Source organism: Crinia signifera, chromosome 8 (assembly GCF_055691185.1).
Source record: "Crinia signifera chromosome 8, ASM5569118v1, whole genome shotgun sequence".
Taxonomy (NCBI): domain Eukaryota; kingdom Metazoa; phylum Chordata; class Amphibia; order Anura; family Myobatrachidae; genus Crinia; species Crinia signifera.
In genome coordinates this window covers 70,314,480-70,335,489 of record NC_139224.1, presented here as the reverse complement: position 1 = coordinate 70,335,489, position 21,010 = coordinate 70,314,480, and the positions used below count along the sequence as shown (strand labels likewise).

Below are 21,010 nucleotides of genomic sequence, written 5' to 3'. Positions count from 1 at the left end.
CGATGACCGCGATTTTCGGCCCGACGACCGCAATGAACATCGTGGGCGCCGTTCTAGGTAAAGAGTACCGTTTAATTTGAGACCACCTGCTAATATTATGTCCTGTAGGTCTTTTTACATTACCACCACATGATTTTTTTCAGTAAGCCAATACAGTTAGGAAACTTTTTTATTAACTTACCTGGTTATAGAAGTAGAAGAGGGCAAAAAAGTGCCTGTATCTCACCTACAGCCATACCACATTGGATACGCCCAATCTCGTCTGATCTTGGAAGCTAAGCAGTGTTGGGCCTGGTTAGTACTTTGGTGGGAGACCACATAGGAACACCAGGTGCTGTAGGTTTTTTCCCATTACTGGCAAATTGTTTTTATTCTCTAGATATTTAAATTGTAAACCTTTTTTTTTTATTGCCAGTACAGACATTTGGAAGAGGTCAAACAGACACAATAGCCATCACCTAAAAACTTAACACACTGTTTAAGCTCAATTCCAACTGCTTTTGGCAGCTAAACAGTGTTGAGCCTCTTTAGTAGTTTAATTTGAGACCACCTGCTAATATCATGTCCTGTAGGTCTTTTTACATTACCAACACATGATTTTTTTCAGTAAGCCAATACAGTTAGGAAACTTTTTTATTAACTTACCTTGTTATAGAAGTAGAAGAGGGCAAAAAAGTGCTTGCATCTCACCTACAGCCATACCACATTGGATACGCCCAATCCCGTCTGATCTTGGAAGCTAAGCAGTGTTGGGCCTGGTTAGTACTTGGGTGGGATACCACATGGGTGCACCAGGTGCTGTAGGTTTTTTCCCATTACTGGCAAATTGTTTTTATTCTCTAGCTATTTAAATTGGAAACTTTTTCTTTTTATTGCCAATACAGAGATTTAGGAGAGGTCAAACAGACACAATAGCCATCAACTAAAGACTTACCACACTGTTTAGGCCCAATTCCAACTGCTTTTGGCAGCTAAACAGTGTTGAGCCTCTTTAGTAGTTTAATTTGAGACCACCTGCTAATATCATGTCCTGTAGATCTATTTACATTACCAACACATGATTTTTTTCAGTAAGCCAATACAGTTAGGAAACTTTTTTATTAGCTTACCTGGTTATAGAAGTAGAAGAGGGCAAAAAAGTGCCTGAATCTCACCTACAGCCATACCACATTGGGTACGCCCAATCCCGTCTGATCTTGGAAGCTAAGCAGTGTTGGGCCTGGTTAGTACTTGGGTGGGAGACTACATGGGAACACCAGGTGCTGTAGGTTTTTTCCCATTACTGGCAAATTGTTTTTATTTTCTAGCTATTTAAATTGGAAACTTTTTCTTTTTATTGCCAATACAGAGATTTGGGAGAGGTCAAACAGACACAATAGCCATCACCTAAAGACTTACCACACTGTTTAGGCCCAATTCCAACTGCTTTTGGCAGCTAAACAGTGTTGAGCCTCTTTAGTAGTTTAATTTGAGACCACCTGCTAATATCATGTCCTGTAGGTCTTTTTACATTACCAACACATGATTTTTTTCAGTAAGCCAATACAGTTAGGAAACTTTTTTATTAACTTACCTTGTTATAGAAGTAGAAGAGGGCAAAAAAGTGCTTGCATCTCACCTACAGCCATACCACATTGGATACGCACAATCCCGTCTGATCTTGGAAGCTAAGCAGTGTTGGGCCTGGTTAGTACTTGGGTGGGAGACCACATGGGAACACCAGGTGCTGTAGGTTTTTTCCCATTACTGGCAAATTGTTTTTATTCTCTAGCTATTTAAATTGGAAACTTTTTCTTTTTATTGCCAATACAGAGATTTAGGAGAGGTCAAACAGACACAATAGCCATCACCTAAAGACTTACCACACTGTTTAGGCCCAATTCCAACTGCTTTTGGCAGCTAAACAGTGTTGAGCCTCTTTAGTAGTTTAATTTGAGACCACCTGCTAATATCATGTCCTGTAGTTCTATTTACATTACCAACACATGATTTTTTTCAGTAAGCCAATACAGTTAGGAAACTTTTTTATTAGCTTACCTGGTTATAGAAGTAGAAGAGGGCAAAAAAGTGCCTGAATCTCACTTACAGCCATACCACATTGGATACGCCCAATCCCGTCTGATCTTGGAAGCTAAGCAGTGTTGGGCCTGGTTAGTACTTGGTTGGGAGACCACATGGGAACACCAGGTGCTGTAGGTTTTTTCCCATTACTGTCAAATTGTTTTTATTTTCTAGCTATTTAAATTGGAAACTTTTTCTTTTTATTGCCAATACAGAGATTTGGGAGAGGTCAAACAGACACAATAGCCATCACCTAAAGACTTACCACACTGTTTAGACGCAATTCCAACTGCTTTTGGCAGCTAAACAGTGTTGAGCCTCTTTAGTAGTTTAATTTGAGACCACCTGCTAATATCATGTCCTGTAGGTCTTTTTACATTACCAACACATGATTTTTTTCAGTAAGCCAATACAGTTAGGAAACTTTTTTATTAACTTAACTTGTTATAGAAGTAGAAGAGGGCAAAAAAGTGCTTGCATCTCACCTACAGCCATACCACATTGGATACGCCCAATCCCGTCTGATCTTGGAAGCTAAGCAGTGTTGGGCCTGGTTAGTACTTGTGTGGGAGACCACACGAGAACACCAGGTGCTGTAGTTTTTTTCCATTACTGGCAAATTGTTTTTATTCTCTAGCTATTTAAATTGGAAACTTTATCTTTTTATTGCCAATACAGACATTTGGGAGAGGTCAAACAGACACAATAGCCATCACCTAAAGACTTACCACACTGTTTAGGCCCAATTCCAACTGGTTTTGGCAGCTAAACAGTGTTGAGTCTCTTTAGTAGTTTAATTTGAGACCACCTGCTAATATCATGTCCTGTAGTTCTATTTACATTACCAACACATGATTTTTTTCAGTAAGCCAATACAGTTAGGAAACTTTTTTATTAGCTTACCTGGTTATAGAAGTAGAAGAGGGCAAAAAAGTGCCTGTATTTCACTTACAGCCATACCACATTGGATACGCCCAATCTCGTCTGATCTTGGAAGCTAAGCAGTGTTGGGCCTGGTTAGTACTTGGGTGGGAGACCACATGGGAACGCCAGGTGCTGTAGGTTTTTTCCCATTACTGGCAAATTGTTTTTATTTTCTAGCTATTTAAATTGGAAACTTTTTCTTTTTATTGCCAATACAGAGATTTGGGAGAGGTCAAACAGACACAATAGCCATCACCTAAAGACTTACCACACTGTTTAGACGCAATTCCAACTGCTTTTGGCAGCTAAACAGTATTGAGCCTCTTTAGTAGTTTAATTTGAGACCACCTGCTAATATCATGTCCTGTAGGTCTTTTTACATTACCAACACATGATTTTTTTCAGTAAGCCAATACAGTTAGGAAACTTTTTTATTAACTTACCTTGTTATAGAAGTAGAAGAGGGCAAAAAAGTGCTTGCATCTCACCTACAGCCATACCACATTGGATACGCCCAATCCCGTCTGATCTTGGAAGCTAAGCAGTGTTGGGCCTGGTTAGTACTTGGGTGGGATACCACATGGGTGCACCAGGTGCTGTAGGTTTTTTCCCATTACTGGCAAATTGTTTTTATTCTCTAGCTATTTAAATTGGAAACTTTTTCTTTTTATTGCCAATACAGAGATTTAGGAGAGGTCAAACAGACACAATAGCCATCACCTAAAGACTTACCACACTGTTTAGGCCCAATTCCAACTGCTTTTGGCAGCTAAACAGTGTTGAGCCTCTTTAGTAGTTTAATTTGAGACCACCTGCTAATATCATGTCCTGTAGATCTATTTACATTACCAACACATGATTTTTTTCAGTAAGCCAATACAGTTAGGAAACTTTTTTATTAGCTTACCTGGTTATAGAAGTAGAAGAGGGCAAAAAAGTGCCTGAATCTCACCTACAGCCATACCACATTGGATACGCCCAATCTCGTCTGATCTTGGAAGCTAAGCAGTGTTGGGCCTGGTTAGTACTTGGGTGGGAGACCACATGGGAACACCAGGTGCTGTAGGTTTTTTCCCATTACTGTCAAATTGTTTTTATTTTCTAGCTATTTAAATTGGAAACTTTTTCTTTTTATTGCCAATACAGAGATTTGGGAGAGGTCAAACAGACACAATAGCCATCACCTAAAGACTTACCACACTGTTTAGGCCCAATTCCAACTGCTTTTGGCAGCTAAACAGTGTTGAGCCTCTTTAGTAGTTTAATTTGAGACCACCTGCTAATATCATGTCCTGTAGGTCTTTTTACATTACCAACACATGATTTTTTTCAGTAAGCCAATACAGTTAGGAAACTTTTTTATTAACTTACCTTGTTATAGAAGTAGAAGAGGGCAAAAAAGTGCTTGCATCTCACCTACAGCCATATCACATTGGATACGCACAATCCCGTCTGATCTTGGAAGCTAAGCAGTGTTGGGCCTGGTTAGTACTTGGGTGGGAGACCACATGGGAACACCAGGTGCTGTAGGTTTTTTCCCATTACTGGCAAATTGTTTTTATTCTCTAGCTATTTAAATTGGAAACTTTTTCTTTTTATTGCCAATGCAGAGATTTAGGAGAGGTCAAACAGACACAATAGCCATCACCTAAAGACTTACCACACTGTTTAGGCCCAATTCCAACTGCTTTTGGCAGCTAAACAGTGTTGAGCCTCTTTAGTAGTTTAATTTGAGACCACCTGCTAATATCATGTCCTGTAGTTCTATTTACATTACCAACACATGATTTTTTTCAGTAAGCCAATACAGTTAGGAAACTTTTTTATTAGCTTACCTGGTTATAGAAGTAGAAGAGGGCAAAAAAGTGCCTGAATCTCACTTACAGCCATACCACATTGGATACGCCCAATCTTGTCTGATCTTGGAAGCTAAGCAGTGTTGGGCCTGGTTAGTACTTGGGTGGGAGACCACATGGGAACACCAGGTGCTGTAGGTTTTTTCCCATTACTGGCAAATTGTTTTTAATTTCTAGCTATTTAAATTGGAAACTTTTTCTTTTTATTGCCAATACAGAGATTTGGGAGAGGTCAAACAGACACAATAGCCATCACCTGAAGACTTACCAACCTGTTTAGACGCAATTCCAACTGCTTTTGGCAGCTAAACAGTGTTGAGCCTCTTTAGTAGTTTAATTTGAGACCACCTGCTAATATCATGTCCTGTAGGTCTTTTTACATTACCAACACATGATTTTTTTCAGTAAGCCAATACAGTTAGGAAACTTTTTTATTAACTTAACTTGTTATAGAAGTAGAAGAGGGCAAAAAAGTGCTTGCATCTCACCTACAGCCATACCACATTGGATACGCCCAATCCCGTCTGATCTTGGAAGCTAAGCAGTGTTGGGCCTGGTTAGTACTTGGGTGGGAGACCACATGGGAACGCCAGGTGCTGTAGGTTTTTTCCCATTACTGGCAAATTGTTTTTATTTTCTAGCTATTTAAATTGGAAACTTTTTCTTTTTATTGCCAATACAGAGATTTGGGAGAGGTCAAACAGACACAATAGCCATCACCTAAAGACTTACCACACTGTTTAGACGCAATTCCAACTGCTTTTGGCAGCTAAACAGTATTGAGCCTCTTTAGTAGTTTAATTTGAGACCACCTGCTAATATCATGTCCTGTAGGTCTTTTTACATTACCAACACATGATTTTTTTCAGTAAGCCAATACAGTTAGGAAACTTTTTTATTAACTTACCTTGTTATAGAAGTAGAAGAGGGCAAAAAAGTGCTTGCATCTCACCTACAGCCATACCACATTGGATACGCCCAATCCCGTCTGATCTTGGAAGCTAAGCAGTGTTGGGCCTGGTTAGTACTTGGGTGGGATACCACATGGGTGCACCAGGTGCTGTAGGTTTTTTCCCATTACTGGCAAATTGTTTTTATTCTCTAGCTATTTAAATTGGAAACTTTTTCTTTTTATTGCCAATACAGAGATTTAGGAGAGGTCAAACAGACACAATAGCCATCACCTAAAGACTTACCACACTGTTTAGGCCCAATTCCAACTGCTTTTGGCAGCTAAACAGTGTTGAGCCTCTTTAGTAGTTTAATTTGAGACCACCTGCTAATATCATGTCCTGTAGATCTATTTACATTACCAACACATGATTTTTTTCAGTAAGCCAATACAGTTAGGAAACTTTTTTATTAGCTTACCTGGTTATAGAAGTAGAAGAGGGCAAAAAAGTGCCTGAATCTCACCTACAGCCATACCACATTGGATACGCCCAATCTCGTCTGATCTTGGAAGCTAAGCAGTGTTGGGCCTGGTTAGTACTTGGGTGGGAGACCACATGGGAACACCAGGTGCTGTAGGTTTTTTCCCATTACTGTCAAATTGTTTTTATTTTCTAGCTATTTAAATTGGAAACTTTTTCTTTTTATTGCCAATACAGAGATTTGGGAGAGGTCAAACAGACACAATAGCCATCACCTAAAGACTTACCACAGTGTTTAGGCCCAATTCCAACTGGTTTTGGCAGCTAAACAGTGTTGAGTCTCTTTAGTAGTTTAATTTGAGACCACCTGCTAATATCATGTCCTGTAGTTCTATTTACATTACCAACACATGATTTTTTTCAGTAAGCCAATACAGTTAGGAAACTTTTTTATTAGCTTACCTGGTTATAGAAGTAGAAGAGGGCAAAAAAGTGCCTGTATTTCACCTACAGCCATACCACATTGGATACGCCCAATCTCGTCTGATCTTGGAAGCTAAGCAGTGTTGGGCCTGGTTAGTACTTGGGTGGGAGACCACATAGGAACGCCAGGTGCTGTAGGTTTTTTCCCATTACTGGCAAATTGTTTTTATTTTCTAGCTATTTAAATTGGAAACTTTTTCTTTTTATTGCCAATACAGAGATTTGGGAGAGGTCAAACAGACACAATAGCCATCACCTAAAGCAGGGGTGGGGAACCTTTTTTCTACCGAGGGCCATTTGGAAAATTTTAAAACCCTTCGGGGGCCATATAAAAATTATCAATTATCGGCATATACGCGTGGGCATTATACACAGGGCAGCGGCATATACATGTGGGCATTATACACAGGGCAGCGGCATATACATGTGGGCATTATACACAGGGCAGCGGCATATACATGTGGGCATTATAAACACTGGCAGCGGCATATACATGTGGGCATTATACACACTGGCAGCGGCATATACATGTGGGCATTATACACACTGGCAGCGGCATATACATGTGGGCATTATACACAGGGCACCGGCATATACATGTGGGCATAATACACAAGGGCAGCGGCATATACATGTGGGCATAATACACAAGGGCAGCGGCATATACATGTGGGCATTATACACACTGGCAGCGGAATATACATGTGGGCATTATACACAGGGCACCGGCATATACATGTGGGCATTATACACACTGACAGCGGCATATACATGTGGGCATTATACACACTGGCAGCGGCATATACATGTGGGCATTATACACAGGGCACCGGCATATACATGTGGGCATAATACACAAGGGCAGCGGCATATACATGTGGGCATTATACACAGGGCACCGGCATATACATGTGGGCATAATACACAAGGGCAGCGGCATATACATGTGGGCATTATACACACTGGCAGCGGAATATACATGTGGGCATTATACACAGGGCACCGGCATATACATGTGGGCATTATACACACTGGCAGCGGCATATACATGTGGGCATTATACACACTGGCAGCGGCATATACATGTGGGCATTATACACAGGGCACCGGCATATACATGTGGGCATAATACACAAGGGCAGCGGCATATACATGTGGGCATTATACACACGGGCAGCGGCATATACTTGTGGGCATTATACACACGGGCAGCGACATAAAAAGTGACAGTGTGGAGGAAGGGGGGCTGTCACCCCCAAACAGGTTAATGTGATAATGTCTGATTATGAGAATCAGACATAATCACATTAACCTGTTTGGGGGTGAATCCAGGGGTAAATGACAACCCCTGGATGTGTCAGTCACTGCCTGGGAAGGGAGGGTGATTATCGCCCTATATTACAGCCGCCCGCCCGCCCGCCAATACTACAGAAGTATCATCCGCCCGCCGGCTGCCTACATTTCATACCAGCCGCCCGCCCGCTGTATCAGCCGCCCGCCCGCCTATATTAAAAGCCGCCCGCCCTCCTATATTACATACCAGGCGCCGGGGATGGCTGCTGCTGCTGCTGCTGCTGCCGCCGGGGAGATGTGTAGAAGACGCGCCCTCCAATCACAGTGGCTGTGGAGGGGATGCGCCGGCAGTGATTGGCGGGCGCGTCTTCTGCACATCTCCTCGGCGGCAGCAGCAGCAGCCATCCCCGGCGGCTAGTATGAAATGTAGGCAGCCGGCGGGCGGATGATACTTCTGTAGTATTGGCGGGCGGGCGGCTGTAATATAGGCAGGCGGGCGGGCCGGACAAACTGGGTGCGGGGGCCGTATCCGGCCCGCGGGCCGGAGGTTCCCCACCCCTGACCTAAAGACTTACCACACTGTTTAGACGCAATTCCAACTGCTTTTGGCAGCTAAACAGTGTGAGCCTCTTTAGTAGTTTAATTTGAGACCACCTGCTAATATCATGTCCTGTAGGTCTTTTTACATTACCAACACATGATTTTTTTCAGTAAGCCAATACAGTTAGGAAACTTTTTTATTAACTTAACTTGTTATAGAAGTAGAAGAGGGCAAAAAAGTGCTTGCATCTCACCTACAGCCATACCACATTGGATACGCCCAATCCTGTCTGATCTTGGAAGCTAAGCAGTGTTGGGCCTGGTTAGTACTTGGGTGGGAGACCACATGGGAACACCAGGTGCTGTAGGTTTTTTCCCATTACTGGCAAATTGTTTTTATTTTCTAGCTATTTAAATTGGAAACTTTTTCTTTTTATTGCCAATACAGAGATTTGGGAGAGGTCAAACAGACACAATAGCCATCACCTAAAGACTTACCACACTGTTTAGGCCCAATTCCAACTGCTTTTGGCAGCTAAACAGTGTTGAGCCTCTTTAGTAGTTTAATTTGAGACCACCTGCTAATATCATGTCCTGTAGGTCTTTTTACATTACCAACACTTGATTTTTTTCAGTAAGCCAATACAGTTAGGAAACTTTTTTATTAACTTACCTTGTTATAGAAGTAGAAGAGGGCAAAAAAGTGCTTGCATCTCACCTACAGCCATACCACATTGGATACGCCCAATCCCGTCTGATCTTGGAAGCTAAGCAGTGTTGGGCCTGGTTAGTACTTGGGTGGGAGACCACATGGGACCACCAGGTGCTGTAGGTTTTTTCCCATTACTGGCAAATTGTTTTTATTCTCTAGCTATTTAAATTGGAAACTTTTTCTTTTTATTGCCAATACAGAGATTTAGGAGAGGTCAAACAGACACAATAGCCATCACCTAAAGACTTACCACACTGTTTAGGCCCAATTCCAACTGCTTTTGGCAGCTAAACAGTGTTGAGCCTCTTTAGTAGTTTAATTTGAGACCACCTGCTAATATCATGTCCTGTAGGTCTTTTTACATTACCAACATATGATTTTTTTCAGTAAGCCAATACAGTTAGGAAACTTTTTTATTAGCTTACCTGGTTATAGAAGTAGAAGAGGGCAAAAAAGTGCCTGAATCTCACCTACAGCCATACCACATTGGATACGCCCAATCTCGTCTGATCTTGGAAACTAAGCAGTGTTGGGCCTGGTTAGTACTTTGGTGGGAGACCACATGGGAACACCAGATGCTGTAGGTTTTTTCCCATTACTGGCAAATTGTTTTTATTTTCTAGCTATTTAAATTGGAAACTTTTTCTTTTTATTGCCAATACAGAGATTTTGGAGAGGTCAAACAGACACAATAGCCATCACCTAAAGACTTACCACACTGTTTAGACGCAATTCCAACTGCTTTTGGCAGCTAAACAGTGTTGAGCCTCTTTAGTAGTTTAATTTGAGACCACCTGCTAATATCATGTCCTGTAGGTCTTTTTACATTACCAACACATGATTTTTTTCAGTAAGCCAATACAGTTAGGAAACTTTTTTATTAACTAAACTTGTTATAGAAGTAGAAGAGGGCAAAAAAGTGCTTGCATCTCACCTACAGCCATACCACATTGGATATGCCCAATCCTGTCTGATCTTGGAAGCTAAGCAGTGTTGGGCCTGGTTAGTACTTGGGTGGGAGACCACATGGGAACACCAGGTGCTGTAGGTTTTTTTCCATTACTGGCAAATTGTTTTATTCTCTAGCTATTTAAATTGAAAACTTTATCTTTTTATTGCCAATACAGACATTTGGGAGAGGTCAAACAGACACAATAGCCATCACCTAAAGACTTACCACACTGTTTAGGCCCAATTCCAACTGGTTTTGGCAGCTAAACAGTGTTGAGCCTCTTTAGTAGTTTAATTTGAGATCACCTGCTAATATCATGTCCTGTAGTTCTATTTACATTACCAACACATGATTTTTTTCAGTAAGCCAATACAGTTAGGAAACTTTTTTATAAGCTTACCTGGTTATAGAAGTAGAAGAGGGCAAAAAAGTGCCTGTATCTCACCTACAGCCATACCACATTGGATACGCCCAATCTTGTCTGATCTTGGAAGCTAAGCAGTGTTGGGCCTGGTTAGTACTTGGTTGGGAGACCACATGGGAACACCAGGTGCTGTAGGTTTTTTCCCATTACTGGCAAATTGTTTTTATTTTCTAGCTATTTAAATTGGAAACTTTTTCTTTTTATTGCCAATACAGAGATTTGGGAGAGGTCAAACAGACACAATAGCCATCACCTAAAGACTTACCACACTGTTTAGACGCAATTCCAACTGCTTTTGGCAGCTAAACAGTGTTGAGCCTCTTTAGTAGTTTAATTTGAGACCACCTGCTAATATCATGTCCTGTAGGTCTTTTTACATTACCAACACATGATTTTTTTCAGTAAGCCAATACAGTTAGGAAACTTTTTTATTAACTTAACTTGTTATAGAAGTAGAAGAGGGCAAAAAAGTGCTTGCATCTCACCTACAGCCATACCACATTGGATACGCCCAATCCCGTCTGATCTTGGAAGCTAAGCAGTGTTGGGCCTGGTTAGTACTTGTGTGGGAGACCACACGGGAACACCAGGTGCTGTAGGTTTTTTTCCATTACTGGCAAATTGTTTTTATTCTCTAGCTATTTAAATTGGAAACTTTATCTTTTTATTGCCAATACAGACATTTGGGAGAGGTCAAACAGACACAATAGCCATCACCTAAAGACTTACCACACTGTTTAGGCCCAATTCCAACTGGTTTTGGCAGCTAAACAGTGTTGAGTCTCTTTAGTAGTTTAATTTGAGACCACCTGCTAATATCATGTCCTGTAGTTCTATTTACATTACCAACACATGATTTTTTTCAGTAAGCCAATACAGTTAGGAAACTTTTTTATTAGCTTACCTGGTTATAGAAGTAGAAGAGGGCAAAAAAGTGCCTGTATTTCACCTAAAGCCATACCACATTGGATACGCCGAATCTCGTCTGATCTTGGAAGCTAAGCAGTGTTGGGCCTGGTTAGTACTTGGGTGGGAGACCACATGGGAACGCCAGGTGCTGTAGGTTTTTTCCCATTACTGGCAAATTGTTTTTATTTTCTAGCTATTTAAATTGGAAACTTTTTCTTTTTATTGCCAATACAGAGATTTGGGAGAAGTCAAACAGACACAATAGCCATCACCTAAAGACTTACCACACTGTTTAGACGCAATTCCAACTGCTTTTGGCAGCTAAACAGTATTGAGCCTCTTTAGTAGTTTAATTTGAGACCACCTGCTAATATCATGTCCTGTAGGTCTTTTTACATTACCAACACATGATTTTTTTCAGTAAGCCAATACAGTTAGGAAACTTTTTTATTAACTTAACTTGTTATAGAAGTAGAAGAGGGCAAAAAAGTGCTTGCATCTCACCTACAGCCATACCACATTGGATACGCCCAATCCCGTCTGATCTTGGAAGCTAAGCAGTGTTGGGCCTGGTTAGTACTTGGGTGGGATACCACATGGGTGCACCAGGTGCTGTAGGTTTTTTCCCATTACTGGCAAATTGTTTTTATTCTCTAGCTATTTAAATTGGAAACTTTTTCTTTTTATTGCCAATACAGAGATTAAGGAGAGGTCAAACAGACACAATAGCCATCACCTAAAGACTTACCACACTGTTTAGGCCCAATTCCAACTGCTTTTGGCAGCTAAACAGTGTTGAGCCTCTTTAGTAGTTTAATTTGAGACCACCTGCTAATATCATGTCCTGTAGATCTATTTACATTACCAACACATGATTTTTTTCAGTAAGCCAATACAGTTAGGAAACTTTTTTATTAGCTTACCTGGTTATAGAAGTAGAAGAGGGCAAAAAAGTGCCTGAATCTCACCTACAGCCATACCACATTGGATACGCCCAATCTCGTCTGATCTTGGAAGCTAAGCAGTGTTGGGCCTGGTTAGTACTTGGGTGGGAGACCACATGGGAACACCAGGTGCTGTAGGTTTTTTCCCATTACTGTCAAATTGTTTTTATTTTCTAGCTATTTAAATTGGAAACTTTTTCTTTTTATTGCCAATACAGAGATTTGGGAGAGGTCAAACAGACACAATAGCCATCACCTAAAGACTTACCACACTGTTTAGGCCCAATTCCAACTGCTTTTGGCAGCTAAACAGTGTTGAGCCTCTTTAGTAGTTTAATTTGAGACCACCTGCTAATATCATGTCCTGTAGGTCTTTTTACATTACCAACACATGATTTTTTTCAGTAAGCCAATACAGTTAGGAAACTTTTTTATTAACTAAACTTGTTATAGAAGTAGAAGAGGGCAAAAAAGTGCTTGCATCTCACCTACAGCCATACCACATTGGATATGCCCAATCCTGTCTGATCTTGGAAGCTAAGCAGTGTTGGGCCTGGTTAGTACTTGGGTGGGAGACCACATGGGAACACCAGGTGCTGTAGGTTTTTTTCCATTACTGGCAAATTGTTTTATTCTCTAGCTATTTAAATTGAAAACTTTATCTTTTTATTGCCAATACAGACATTTGGGAGAGGTCAAACAGACACAATAGCCATCACCTAAAGACTTACCACACTGTTTAGGCCCAATTCCAACTGGTTTTGGCAGCTAAACAGTGTTGAGCCTCTTTAGTAGTTTAATTTGAGATCACCTGCTAATATCATGTCCTGTAGTTCTATTTACATTACCAACACATGATTTTTTTCAGTAAGCCAATACAGTTAGGAAACTTTTTTATAAGCTTACCTGGTTATAGAAGTAGAAGAGGGCAAAAAAGTGCCTGTATCTCACCTACAGCCATACCACATTGGATACGCCCAATCTCGTCTGATCTTGGAAGCTAAGCAGTGTTGGGCCTGGTTAGTACTTGGTTGGGAGACCACATGGGAACACCAGGTGCTGTAGGTTTTTTCCCATTACTGGCAAATTGTTTTTATTTTCTAGCTATTTAAATTGGAAACTTTTTCTTTTTATTGCCAATACAGAGATTTGGGAGAGGTCAAACAGACACAATAGCCATCACCTAAAGACTTACCACACTGTTTAGACGCAATTCCAACTGCTTTTGGCAGCTAAACAGTGTTGAGCCTCTTTAGTAGTTTAATTTGAGACCACCTGCTAATATCATGTCCTGTAGGTCTTTTTACATTACCAACACATGATTTTTTTCAGTAAGCCAATACAGTTAGGAAACTTTTTTATTAACTTAACTTGTTATAGAAGTAGAAGAGGGCAAAAAAGTGCTTGCATCTCACCTACAGCCATACCACATTGGATACGCCCAATCCCGTCTGATCTTGGAAGCTAAGCAGTGTTGGGCCTGGTTAGTACTTGTGTGGGAGACCACACGGGAACACCAGGTGCTGTAGGTTTTTTTCCATTACTGGCAAATTGTTTTTATTCTCTAGCTATTTAAATTGGAAACTTTATCTTTTTATTGCCAATACAGACATTTGGGAGAGGTCAAACAGACACAATAGCCATCACCTAAAGACTTACCACACTGTTTAGGCCCAATTCCAACTGGTTTTGGCAGCTAAACAGTGTTGAGTCTCTTTAGTAGTTTAATTTGAGACCACCTGCTAATATCATGTCCTGTAGTTCTATTTACATTACCAACACATGATTTTTTTCAGTAAGCCAATACAGTTAGGAAACTTTTTTATTAGCTTACCTGGTTATAGAAGTAGAAGAGGGCAAAAAAGTGCCTGAATCTCACCTACAGCCATACCACATTGGATACGCCCAATCTCGTCTGATCTTGGAAGCTAAGCAGTGTTGGGCCTGGTTAGTACTTGGGTGGGAGACCACATGGGAACACCAGGTGCTGTAGGTTTTTTCCCATTACTGTCAAATTGTTTTTATTTTCTAGCTATTTAAATTGGAAACTTTTTCTTTTTATTGCCAATACAGAGATTTGGGAGAGGTCAAACAGACACAATAGCCATCACCTAAAGACTTACCACACTGTTTAGGCCCAATTCCAACTGCTTTTGGCAGCTAAACAGTGTTGAGCCTCTTTAGTAGTTTAATTTGAGACCACCTGCTAATATCATGTCCTGTAGGTCTTTTTACATTACCAACACATGATTTTTTTCAGTAAGCCAATACAGTTAGGAAACTTTTTTATTAACTTACCTTGTTATAGAAGTAGAAGAGGGCAAAAAAGTGCTTGCATCTCACCTACAGCCATATCACATTGGATACGCACAATCCCGTCTGATCTTGGAAGCTAAGCAGTGTTGGGCCTGGTTAGTACTTGGGTGGGAGACCACATGGGAACACCAGGTGCTGTAGGTTTTTTCCCATTACTGGCAAATTGTTTTTATTCTCTAGCTATTTAAATTGGAAACTTTTTCTTTTTATTGCCAATACAGAGATTTAGGAGAGGTCAAACAGACACAATAGCCATCACCTAAAGACTTACCACACTGTTTAGGCCCAATTCCAACTGCTTTTGGCAGCTAAACAGTGTTGAGCCTCTTTAGTAGTTTAATTTGAGACCACCTGCTAATATCATGTCCTGTAGTTCTATTTACATTACCAACACATGATTTTTTTCAGTAAGCCAATACAGTTAGGAAACTTTTTTATTAGCTTACCTGGTTATAGAAGTAGAAGAGGGCAAAAAAGTGCCTGAATCTCACTTACAGCCATACCACATTGGATACGCCCAATCTTGTCTGATCTTGGAAGCTAAGCAGTGTTGGGCCTGGTTAGTACTTGGGTGGGAGACCACATGGGAACACCAGGTGCTGTAGGTTTTTTCCCATTACTGGCAAATTGTTTTTAATTTCTAGCTATTTAAATTGGAAACTTTTTCTTTTTATTGCCAATACAGAGATTTGGGAGAGGTCAAACAGACACAATAGCCATCACCTAAAGACTTACCACACTGTTTAGACGCAATTCCAACTGCTTTTGGCAGCTAAACAGTGTTGAGCCTCTTTAGTAGTTTAATTTGAGACCACCTGCTAATATCATGTCCTGTAGGTCTTTTTACATTACCAACACATGATTTTTTTCAGTAAGCCAATACAGTTAGGAAACTTTTTTATTAACTTAACTTGTTATAGAAGTAGAAGAGGGCAAAAAAGTGCTTGCATCTCACCTACAGCCATACCACATTGGATACGCCCAATCCCGTCTGATCTTGGAAGCTAAGCAGTGTTGGGCCTGGTTAGTACTTGGGTGGGAGACCACACGGGAACACCAGGTGCTGTAGGTTTTTTTCCATTACTGGCAAATTGTTTTTATTCTCTAGCTATTTAAATTGGAAACTTTATCTTTTTATTGCCAATACAGACATTTGGGAGAGGTCAAACAGACACAATAGCCATCACCTAAAGACTTACCACAGTGTTTAGGCCCAATTCCAACTGGTTTTGGCAGCTAAACAGTGTTGAGTCTCTTTAGTAGTTTAATTTGAGACCACCTGCTAATATCATGTCCTGTAGTTCTATTTACATTACCAACACATGATTTTTTTCAGTAAGCCAATACAGTTAGGAAACTTTTTTATTAGCTTACCTGGTTATAGAAGTAGAAGAGGGCAAAAAAGTGCCTGTATTTCACCTACAGCCATACCACATTGGATACGCCCAACCTCGTCTGATCTTGGAAACTAAGCAGTGTTGGGCCTGGTTAGTACTTGGGTGGGAGACCACATAGGAACGCCAGGTGCTGTAGGTTTTTTCCCATTACTGGCAAATTGTTTTTATTTTCTAGCTATTTAAATTGGAAACTTTTTCTTTTTATTGCCAATACAGAGATTTGGGAGAGGTCAAACAGACACAATAGCCATCACCTAAAGCAGGGGTGGGGAACCTTTTTTCTACCGAGGGCCATTTGGAAAATTTTAAAACCCTTCGGGGGCCATATAAAAATTATCAATTATCGGCATATACGCGTGGGCATTATACACAGGGCAGCGGCATATACATGTGGGCATTATACACAGGGCAGCGGCATATACATGTGGGCATTATACACAGGGCAGCGGCATATACATGTGGGCATTATAAACACTGGCAGCGGCATATACATGTGGGCATTATACACACTGGCAGCGGCATATACATGTGGGCATTATACACACTGGCAGCGGCATATACATGTGGGCATTATACACAGGGCACCGGCATATACATGTGGGCATAATACACAAGGGCAGCGGCATATACATGTGGGCTTAATACACAAGGGCAGCGGCATATACATGTGGGCATTATACACACTGGCAGCGGAATATACATGTGGGCATTATACACAGGGCACCGGCATATACATGTGGGCATTATACACACTGACAGCGGCATATACATGTGGGCATTATACACACTGGCAGCGGCATATACATGTGGGCATTATACACAGGGCACCGGCATATACATGTGGGCATAATACACAAGGGCAGCGGCATATACATGTGGGCATTATACACAGGGCACCGGCATATACATGTGGGCATAATACACAAGGGCAGCGGCATATACATGTGGGCATTATACACACTGGCAGCGGAATATACATGTGGGCATTATACACAGGGCACCGGCATATACATGTGGGCATTATACACACTGGCAGCGGCATATACATGTGGGCATTATACACACTGGCAGCGGCATATACATGTGGGCATTATACACAGGGCACCGGCATATACATGTGGGCATAATACACAAGGGCAGCGGCATATACATGTGGGCATTATACACACAGGCAGCGGCATATACTTGTGGGCATTATACACACGGGCAGCGACATAAAAAGTGACAGTGTGGAGGAAGGGGGGCTGTCACCCCCAAACAGGTTAATGTGATTATGTCTGATTATGAGAATCAGACATAATCACATTAACCTGTTTGGGGGTGAATCCAGGGGTAAATGACAACCCCTGGATGTGTCAGTCACTGCCTGGGAAGGGAGGGTGATTATCGCCCTATATTACAGCCGCCCGCCCGCCCGCCAATACTACAGAAGTATCATCCGCCCGCCGGCTGCCTACATTTCATACCAGCCGCCCGCCCGCTGTATCAGCCGCCCGCCCGCCTATATTAACAGCCGCCCGCCCTCCTATATTACATACCAGGCGCCGGGGATGGCTGCTGCTGCTGCTGCCGCCGGGGAGATGTGTAGAAGACGCGCCCTCCAATCACAGTGGCTGTGGAGGGGATGCGCCGGCAGTGATTGGCGGGCGCGTCTTCTGCACATCTCCTCGGCGGCAGCAGCAGCAGCCATCCCCGGCGGCTAGTATGAAATGTAGGCAGCCGGCGGGCGGATGATACTTCTGTAGTATTGGCGGGCGGGCGGCTGTAATATAGGCGGGCGGGCCGGACAAACTGGGTGCGGGGGCCGTATCCGGCCCGCGGGCCGGAGGTTCCCCACCCCTGACCTAAAGACTTACCACACTGTTTAGACGCAATTCCAACTGCTTTTGGCAGCTAAACAGTGTGAGCCTCTTTAGTAGTTTAATTTGAGACCACCTGCTAATATCATGTCCTGTAGGTCTTTTTACATTACCAACACATGATTTTTTTCAGTAAGCCAATACAGTTAGGAAACTTTTTTATTAACTTAACTTGTTATAGAAGTAGAAGAGGGCAAAAAAGTGCTTGCATCTCACCTACAGCCATACCACATTGGATATGCCCAATCCTGTCTGATCTTGGAAGCTAAGCAGTGTTGGGCCTGGTTAGTACTTGGGTGGGAGACCACATGGGAACACCAGGTGCTGTAGGTTTTTTCCCATTACTGGCAAATTGTTTTTATTTTCTAGCTATTTAAATTGGAAACTTTTTCTTTTTATTGCCAATACAGAGATTTGGGAGAGGTCAAACAGACACAATAGCCATCACCTAAAGACTTACCACACTGTTTAGCCCCAATTCCAACTGCTTTTGGCAGCTAAACAGTGTTGAGCCTCTTTAGTAGTTTAATTTGAGACCACCTGCTAATATCATGTCCTGTAGGTCTTTTTACATTACCAACACTTGATTTTTTTCAGTAAGCCAATACAGTTAGGAAACTTTTTTATTAACTTACCTTGTTATAGAAGTAGAAGAGGGCAAAAAAGTGCTTGCATCTCACCTACAGCCATACCACATTGGATACGCCCAATCCCGTCTGATCTTGGAAGCTAAGCAGTGTTGGGCCTGGTTAGTACTTGGGTGGGAGACCACATGGGAACACCAGGTGCTGTAGGTTTTTTCCAATTACTGGCAAATTGTTTTTATTCTCTAGCTATTTAAATTGGAAACTTTTTCTTTTTATTGCCAATACAGAGATTTAGGAGAGGTCAAACAGACACAATAGCCATCACCTAAAGACTTACCACACTGTTTAGGCCCAATTCCAACTGCTTTTGGCAGCTAAACAGTGTTGAGCCTCTTTAGTAGTTTAATTTGAGACCACCTGCTAATATCATGTCCTGTAGGTCTTTTTACATTACCAACACATGATTTTTTTCAGTAAGCCAATACAGTTAGGAAACTTTTTTATTAGCTTACCTGGTTATAGAAGTAGAAGAGGGCAAAAAAGTGCCTGAATCTCACCTACAGCCATACCACATTGGATACGCCCAATCTCGTCTGATCTTGGAAACTAAGCAGTGTTGGGCCTGGTTAGTACTTTGGTGGGAGACCACATGGGAACACCAGATGCTGTAGGTTTTTTCCCATTACTGGCAAATTGTTTTTATTTTCTAGCTATTTAAATTGGAAACTTTTTCTTTTTATTGCCAATACAGAGATTTGGGAGAGGTCAAACAGACACAATAGCCATCACCTAAAGACTTACCACACTGTTAAGGCCCAATTCCAACTGCTTTTGGCAGCTAAACAGTGTTGAGCCTCTTTAGTAGTTTAATTTGAGACCACCTGCTAATATCATGTCCTGTAGGTCTTTTTACATTACCAACACATGATTTTTTTCAGTAAGCCAATACAGTTAGGAAACTTTTTTATTAACTAAACTTGTTATAGAAGTAGAAGAGGGCAAAAAAGTGCTTGCATCTCACCTACAGCCATACCACATTGGATATGCCCAATCCTGTCTGATCTCGGAAGCTAAGCAGTGTTGGGCCTGGTTAGTACTTGGGTGGGAGACCACATGGGAACACCAGGTGCTGTAGGTTTTTTTCCATTACTGGCAAATTGTTTTATTCTCTAGCTATTTAAATTGAAAACTTTATCTTTTTATTGCCAATACAGACATTTGGGAGAGGTCAAACAGACACAATAGCCATCACCTAAAGACTTACCACACTGTTTAGGCCCAATTCCAACTGGTTTTGGCAGCTAAACAGTGTTGAGCCTCTTTAGTAGTTTAATTTGAGATCACCTGCTAATATCATGTCCTGTAGTTCTATTTACATTACCAACACATGATTTTTTTCAGTAAGCCAATACAGTTAGGAAACTTTTTTATAAGCTTACCTGGTTATAGAAGTAGAAGAGGGCAAAAAAGTGCCTGTATCTCACCTACAGCCATACCACATTCGATACGCCCAATCTCGTCTGATCTTGGAAGCTAAGCAGTGTCGGGCCTGGTTAGTACTTGGGTGGGAGTCCACATGGGAACACCATTGCTGTAGGTTTTTTCCCATTACTGGCAAATTGTTTTTATTTTCTAGCTATTTGAATTGGAAACTTTTTCTTTTTATTGCCAATACAGAGATTTGGGAGAGGTCAAACAGACACAATAGCCATCACCTAAAGACTTACCACACTGTTTAGACACAATTCCAACTGCTTTTGGCAGCTAAACAGTGTTGAGCCTCTTTAGTAGTTTAATTTGAGACCACCTGCTAATATCATGTCCTGTAGGTCTTTTTACATTACCAACACATGATTTTTTTCAGTAAGCCAATACAGTTAGGAAACTTTTTTATTAACTTAACTTGTTATAGAAGTAGAAGAGGGCAAAAAAGTGCTTGCATCTCACCTACAGCCATACCACATTGGATACACCCAATCCCGTCTGATCTTGGAAGCTAAGCAGTGTTGGGCCTGGTTAGTACTTGGGTGGGAGACCACACGGGAACACCAGGTGCTGTAGGTTTTTTTCCATTACTGGCAAATTGTTTTTATTCTCTAGCAATTTAAATTGGAAACTTTATCTTTTTATTGCCAATACAGACATTTGGGAGAGGTCAAACAGACACAATAGCCATCACCTAAAGACTTACCACACTGTTTAGGCCCAATTCCAACTGGTTTTGGCAGCTAAACAGTGTTGAGCCTCTTTAGTAGTTTAATTTGAGACCACCTGCTAATATCATGTCCTGTAGTTCTATTTACATTACCAACACATGATTTTTTTCAGTAAGCCAATACAGTTAGGAAACTTTTTTATTAGCTTACCTGGTTATAGAAGT

At 41.3% G+C, this 21,010-nt stretch overlaps 37 non-coding genes and 1 pseudogene across 37 annotated transcripts; all 38 read left to right on the top strand.

Annotated features, from left to right (window-relative positions):
- The first annotated feature begins 224 nt into the window (after positions 1 to 224).
- LOC146031530 (5S ribosomal RNA) lies at positions 225 to 343 on the top strand. Its single transcript, XR_014456995.1, has one exon. It is a non-coding gene; the product is annotated as a 5S ribosomal RNA (ribosomal RNA).
- Positions 344 to 688: 345 nt separating this feature from the next.
- LOC146032992 (5S ribosomal RNA) lies at positions 689 to 807 on the top strand. Its single transcript, XR_014458402.1, has one exon. It is a non-coding gene; the product is annotated as a 5S ribosomal RNA (ribosomal RNA).
- Positions 808 to 1,152: 345 nt separating this feature from the next.
- Positions 1,153 to 1,271, top strand: LOC146031612 (5S ribosomal RNA). Its single transcript, XR_014457074.1, has one exon. It is a non-coding gene; the product is annotated as a 5S ribosomal RNA (ribosomal RNA).
- Positions 1,272 to 1,616: 345 nt separating this feature from the next.
- Positions 1,617 to 1,735, top strand: LOC146031158 (5S ribosomal RNA). The gene has a single exon (XR_014456630.1). It is a non-coding gene; the product is annotated as a 5S ribosomal RNA (ribosomal RNA).
- Positions 1,736 to 2,080: 345 nt separating this feature from the next.
- Positions 2,081 to 2,199, top strand: LOC146030486 (5S ribosomal RNA). Its single transcript, XR_014455979.1, has one exon. It is a non-coding gene; the product is annotated as a 5S ribosomal RNA (ribosomal RNA).
- Positions 2,200 to 2,544: 345 nt separating this feature from the next.
- LOC146032714 (5S ribosomal RNA) lies at positions 2,545 to 2,663 on the top strand. The gene has a single exon (XR_014458136.1). It is a non-coding gene; the product is annotated as a 5S ribosomal RNA (ribosomal RNA).
- Positions 2,664 to 3,007: 344 nt separating this feature from the next.
- On the top strand, positions 3,008 to 3,126 carry LOC146031556 (5S ribosomal RNA). The gene has a single exon (XR_014457021.1). It is a non-coding gene; the product is annotated as a 5S ribosomal RNA (ribosomal RNA).
- Positions 3,127 to 3,471: 345 nt separating this feature from the next.
- Positions 3,472 to 3,590, top strand: LOC146032991 (5S ribosomal RNA). The gene has a single exon (XR_014458401.1). It is a non-coding gene; the product is annotated as a 5S ribosomal RNA (ribosomal RNA).
- A 345-nt stretch (positions 3,591 to 3,935) lies between these two features.
- On the top strand, positions 3,936 to 4,054 carry LOC146029831 (5S ribosomal RNA). Its single transcript, XR_014455396.1, has one exon. It is a non-coding gene; the product is annotated as a 5S ribosomal RNA (ribosomal RNA).
- Positions 4,055 to 4,399: 345 nt separating this feature from the next.
- On the top strand, positions 4,400 to 4,518 carry LOC146032599 (5S ribosomal RNA). Its single transcript, XR_014458026.1, has one exon. It is a non-coding gene; the product is annotated as a 5S ribosomal RNA (ribosomal RNA).
- A 345-nt stretch (positions 4,519 to 4,863) lies between these two features.
- LOC146032803 (5S ribosomal RNA) lies at positions 4,864 to 4,982 on the top strand. Its single transcript, XR_014458221.1, has one exon. It is a non-coding gene; the product is annotated as a 5S ribosomal RNA (ribosomal RNA).
- A 345-nt stretch (positions 4,983 to 5,327) lies between these two features.
- LOC146032144 (5S ribosomal RNA) lies at positions 5,328 to 5,446 on the top strand. Its single transcript, XR_014457587.1, has one exon. It is a non-coding gene; the product is annotated as a 5S ribosomal RNA (ribosomal RNA).
- Positions 5,447 to 5,791: 345 nt separating this feature from the next.
- Positions 5,792 to 5,910, top strand: LOC146032990 (5S ribosomal RNA). Its single transcript, XR_014458400.1, has one exon. It is a non-coding gene; the product is annotated as a 5S ribosomal RNA (ribosomal RNA).
- A 345-nt stretch (positions 5,911 to 6,255) lies between these two features.
- LOC146029830 (5S ribosomal RNA) lies at positions 6,256 to 6,374 on the top strand. The gene has a single exon (XR_014455395.1). It is a non-coding gene; the product is annotated as a 5S ribosomal RNA (ribosomal RNA).
- A 345-nt stretch (positions 6,375 to 6,719) lies between these two features.
- Positions 6,720 to 6,838, top strand: LOC146031980 (5S ribosomal RNA). Its single transcript, XR_014457430.1, has one exon. It is a non-coding gene; the product is annotated as a 5S ribosomal RNA (ribosomal RNA).
- Positions 6,839 to 8,782: 1,944 nt separating this feature from the next.
- Positions 8,783 to 8,901, top strand: LOC146031038 (5S ribosomal RNA). The gene has a single exon (XR_014456515.1). It is a non-coding gene; the product is annotated as a 5S ribosomal RNA (ribosomal RNA).
- Positions 8,902 to 9,246: 345 nt separating this feature from the next.
- LOC146031833 (5S ribosomal RNA) lies at positions 9,247 to 9,365 on the top strand. Its single transcript, XR_014457285.1, has one exon. It is a non-coding gene; the product is annotated as a 5S ribosomal RNA (ribosomal RNA).
- Positions 9,366 to 9,710: 345 nt separating this feature from the next.
- Positions 9,711 to 9,829, top strand: LOC146034630 (5S ribosomal RNA). Its single transcript, XR_014460035.1, has one exon. It is a non-coding gene; the product is annotated as a 5S ribosomal RNA (ribosomal RNA).
- A 345-nt stretch (positions 9,830 to 10,174) lies between these two features.
- LOC146032018 (5S ribosomal RNA) lies at positions 10,175 to 10,293 on the top strand. The gene has a single exon (XR_014457467.1). It is a non-coding gene; the product is annotated as a 5S ribosomal RNA (ribosomal RNA).
- A 344-nt stretch (positions 10,294 to 10,637) lies between these two features.
- Positions 10,638 to 10,756, top strand: LOC146032326 (5S ribosomal RNA). Its single transcript, XR_014457767.1, has one exon. It is a non-coding gene; the product is annotated as a 5S ribosomal RNA (ribosomal RNA).
- Positions 10,757 to 11,101: 345 nt separating this feature from the next.
- On the top strand, positions 11,102 to 11,220 carry LOC146031103 (5S ribosomal RNA). The gene has a single exon (XR_014456579.1). It is a non-coding gene; the product is annotated as a 5S ribosomal RNA (ribosomal RNA).
- Positions 11,221 to 11,565: 345 nt separating this feature from the next.
- LOC146027367 (5S ribosomal RNA) lies at positions 11,566 to 11,684 on the top strand. The gene has a single exon (XR_014454771.1). It is a non-coding gene; the product is annotated as a 5S ribosomal RNA (ribosomal RNA).
- Positions 11,685 to 12,029: 345 nt separating this feature from the next.
- LOC146032989 (5S ribosomal RNA) lies at positions 12,030 to 12,148 on the top strand. The gene has a single exon (XR_014458399.1). It is a non-coding gene; the product is annotated as a 5S ribosomal RNA (ribosomal RNA).
- Positions 12,149 to 12,493: 345 nt separating this feature from the next.
- Positions 12,494 to 12,612, top strand: LOC146029829 (5S ribosomal RNA). The gene has a single exon (XR_014455394.1). It is a non-coding gene; the product is annotated as a 5S ribosomal RNA (ribosomal RNA).
- Positions 12,613 to 12,957: 345 nt separating this feature from the next.
- LOC146032017 (5S ribosomal RNA) lies at positions 12,958 to 13,076 on the top strand. The gene has a single exon (XR_014457466.1). It is a non-coding gene; the product is annotated as a 5S ribosomal RNA (ribosomal RNA).
- A 344-nt stretch (positions 13,077 to 13,420) lies between these two features.
- On the top strand, positions 13,421 to 13,539 carry LOC146030515 (5S ribosomal RNA). Its single transcript, XR_014456006.1, has one exon. It is a non-coding gene; the product is annotated as a 5S ribosomal RNA (ribosomal RNA).
- Positions 13,540 to 13,884: 345 nt separating this feature from the next.
- On the top strand, positions 13,885 to 14,003 carry LOC146031102 (5S ribosomal RNA). The gene has a single exon (XR_014456578.1). It is a non-coding gene; the product is annotated as a 5S ribosomal RNA (ribosomal RNA).
- Positions 14,004 to 14,348: 345 nt separating this feature from the next.
- On the top strand, positions 14,349 to 14,467 carry LOC146029828 (5S ribosomal RNA). Its single transcript, XR_014455393.1, has one exon. It is a non-coding gene; the product is annotated as a 5S ribosomal RNA (ribosomal RNA).
- A 345-nt stretch (positions 14,468 to 14,812) lies between these two features.
- LOC146032598 (5S ribosomal RNA) lies at positions 14,813 to 14,931 on the top strand. The gene has a single exon (XR_014458025.1). It is a non-coding gene; the product is annotated as a 5S ribosomal RNA (ribosomal RNA).
- A 345-nt stretch (positions 14,932 to 15,276) lies between these two features.
- Positions 15,277 to 15,395, top strand: LOC146032802 (5S ribosomal RNA). The gene has a single exon (XR_014458220.1). It is a non-coding gene; the product is annotated as a 5S ribosomal RNA (ribosomal RNA).
- Positions 15,396 to 15,740: 345 nt separating this feature from the next.
- On the top strand, positions 15,741 to 15,859 carry LOC146031990 (5S ribosomal RNA). The gene has a single exon (XR_014457439.1). It is a non-coding gene; the product is annotated as a 5S ribosomal RNA (ribosomal RNA).
- A 345-nt stretch (positions 15,860 to 16,204) lies between these two features.
- LOC146027470 (5S ribosomal RNA) lies at positions 16,205 to 16,323 on the top strand. Its single transcript, XR_014454870.1, has one exon. It is a non-coding gene; the product is annotated as a 5S ribosomal RNA (ribosomal RNA).
- Positions 16,324 to 18,257: 1,934 nt separating this feature from the next.
- On the top strand, positions 18,258 to 18,376 carry LOC146032016 (5S ribosomal RNA). The gene has a single exon (XR_014457465.1). It is a non-coding gene; the product is annotated as a 5S ribosomal RNA (ribosomal RNA).
- Positions 18,377 to 18,721: 345 nt separating this feature from the next.
- On the top strand, positions 18,722 to 18,840 carry LOC146030171 (5S ribosomal RNA). The gene has a single exon (XR_014455673.1). It is a non-coding gene; the product is annotated as a 5S ribosomal RNA (ribosomal RNA).
- Positions 18,841 to 19,185: 345 nt separating this feature from the next.
- LOC146034629 (5S ribosomal RNA) lies at positions 19,186 to 19,304 on the top strand. The gene has a single exon (XR_014460034.1). It is a non-coding gene; the product is annotated as a 5S ribosomal RNA (ribosomal RNA).
- Positions 19,305 to 19,649: 345 nt separating this feature from the next.
- Positions 19,650 to 19,768, top strand: LOC146033491 (5S ribosomal RNA). The gene has a single exon (XR_014458900.1). It is a non-coding gene; the product is annotated as a 5S ribosomal RNA (ribosomal RNA).
- Positions 19,769 to 20,112: 344 nt separating this feature from the next.
- Positions 20,113 to 20,230, top strand: LOC146029038 (5S ribosomal RNA; annotated as a pseudogene).
- A 345-nt stretch (positions 20,231 to 20,575) lies between these two features.
- Positions 20,576 to 20,694, top strand: LOC146030428 (5S ribosomal RNA). The gene has a single exon (XR_014455923.1). It is a non-coding gene; the product is annotated as a 5S ribosomal RNA (ribosomal RNA).
- Positions 20,695 to 21,010: the final 316 nt, after the last annotated feature.